General features: G+C 40.2%; 1 non-coding gene across 1 annotated transcript; it reads left to right on the top strand.

The window, feature by feature from the left end:
* The first annotated feature begins 574 nt into the window (after window positions 1–574).
* Window positions 575–647, top strand: trnak-cuu (transfer RNA lysine (anticodon CUU)). Its single transcript has one exon. It is a non-coding gene; the product is annotated as a tRNA-Lys (tRNA).
* The last annotated feature ends 1,635 nt before the right edge of the window (window positions 648–2,282 follow it).

The following is a 2,282-nucleotide window of genomic DNA, read 5'->3' as shown; positions in this document are numbered from 1 at the left end:
GCAGAGTGCTTATGTGCTGCTGTTTATGTGTTTAACAATCCCCACTAACAGATATGTCTCTCCTTGTCATGTATGAGGCACATGCAATTGATTGCCACTTCATAACCCAAATGGTGGCTATTCACCTGTCTCTCTAGTGCAATTCAGTAGTGCATTTGGCTGTTAACCAAAAGTCTGGTGGGTCAAGCCCACCCATCGATGTAGAGAGCTTTTAATTGCTACAAAAAGCGTAGCCAGAGCATTGAGACATCACCTTATTGCAGGTGGAGTAGTGAAACCAGCAAAGTGGAAGAAAATCTCATTTGCATTTCTTTAAACATACCAATGTTCTGACATTTTGGTTGAACAATTACTGGACTGACTTGACAAATCTTCAAATGTGTCATCACAGAATTGTGGAATGACAAATGCCACACAAACAAAAAAAAGTAAATCTTACCCATCCCTAGTCTTAAACTCAACTTTTCTTTGGAAGATCCTATTGTCAGACACCTGTGAATTGGGAGTGTTAATTTCAGGCATGTATTTTGAAGATTTACAAATAAAAGATATCACACAGAAATAAAATCTGAAGGCCTGGCTAGCTCAGTCGGTAGAGCATGAGACTCTTACTCTCAGGGTCGTGGGTTCAAGCCCCACGTTGGGCGTAACTATTAGCTATTGTCACAAGTATGTGTAAATTCCATCTCCCAGCCATGGAAAACACTCTCTAACTAGAGAGAAGGGCAACATTTCTGGTAACAAGATCAGATTACTTAACAGGTCTCAGAATAGGTATCTGCTTCCAAAGAATTATCTCTAAAAATAAGCAGAGTGCTTATGTGCTGCTGTTTATGTGTTCAACAATCCCCACTAACCGATATGTCTCTCCTTGTCACATATGAGGCACATGCAACTGATTGCCACCTCATAACCCAAATGGTGGCTATTCACTTGTCTCTCTCTAACCAATAATCTGGTGGTTCAAGGCCACCCATGGATGAAGAGAGCTTTTAATTGCCACAAAAGGCGTTGCCTGAACAAAGGGATGTCACATTATAGATTGTGGAGCAGCGAAACCAACAAAGTGGAAGAAAATCTCATGCTAATGCATTTGCATTTTACTTACACCAATGTTCTGACATTTTGGTTGAACAATTCAATGGACTGACTTGACAAATCCTCAAATGTGTCATAACACAGTGTACAGAAGGGTTAGGGTAATTGAACGGCAACATTTCTGGAACCAAATTCATAATAGGTAACAGGTCTCAGAATAGGTATATGCTTCCAAAGAAGTATCTCTAAAAATAAGCACAGTGCTTATGTGCTGCTGTTTATGTGTTTAACAATCCCCACTAACCGATATGTCTCTCCTTGTCACTTATGAGGCACATGCTATTGATTGCCACCTCATAACCCAAATGGTGGCTATTCACCTGTCTCTCTCTAACCAATAGTCTGATGGTTCAAGGCCACCCATGGATGAAGAGAGCTTTTAATTGCCACAAAAGGCGTAGCCTGAACAAATGGATGTCACATTATAGCAGGTGGAGCAGTGAAACCAACAAAGTGGAAGAAAATCTCATGCTAATGCATTTGCATTTCTTTACTTACACCAATGTTCTGACATTTTGGTTGAACAATTCAATGGACTGACTTGACAAATCCTCAAATGTGTCATAACACAGTGTACAGAAGGGTTAGGGTAAGAGAATGGCAATATTTCTGGAACCAAATTTAGAATAGGTAACAGGTCTCAGAATAGGTATCTGCTTCCAAAGAATTATCTCTAAAAATAAGCAGAGTGCTTATGTGCTGCTGTTTATGTGTTTAACAATCCCCACTAACAGATATGTCTCTCCTTGCCACCTCATAACCCAAATGGTGGCTATTCACCTGTCTCTCTAGTGCAATTAAGTAGTGCATTTGGCTGTTAACCAAAAGTCTGGTGGGTCAAGCCCACCCATCGATGAATAGAGCTTTTAATTGCCAAAAAAGGCGTAGCCTGAGCATTGGGACATCACCTTATTGCAAGTGGAGTAGTGAAACCAGCAGTGGAAGTAAATCTCATTTGCATTTCTTTAAACATACCAATGTTCTGACATTTTGGTTGAACAATTACTGGACTGACTTGTCAAATCCTCAAATGTTTCATCACACAGTGTACAGAAGTTTGGAGAGACAAATGCCGGAAAAACAAATAAAAGGAACTCTCAGCCCATCCCTAGGCTTAAACTCAACTTTTCTTTGGAAGATCCTATTGTCCGACACCTGTGAATTGGGAGGGTTAATTTCAGTCA

The sequence above is a fragment of the Myxocyprinus asiaticus genome, chromosome 24 (assembly GCF_019703515.2).
Source record: "Myxocyprinus asiaticus isolate MX2 ecotype Aquarium Trade chromosome 24, UBuf_Myxa_2, whole genome shotgun sequence".
In the NCBI taxonomy this organism is placed as follows: domain Eukaryota; kingdom Metazoa; phylum Chordata; class Actinopteri; order Cypriniformes; family Catostomidae; genus Myxocyprinus; species Myxocyprinus asiaticus.
Note: the sequence above shows the minus strand (reverse complement) of the source record. Positions and strands in the feature narration are given on the sequence as shown.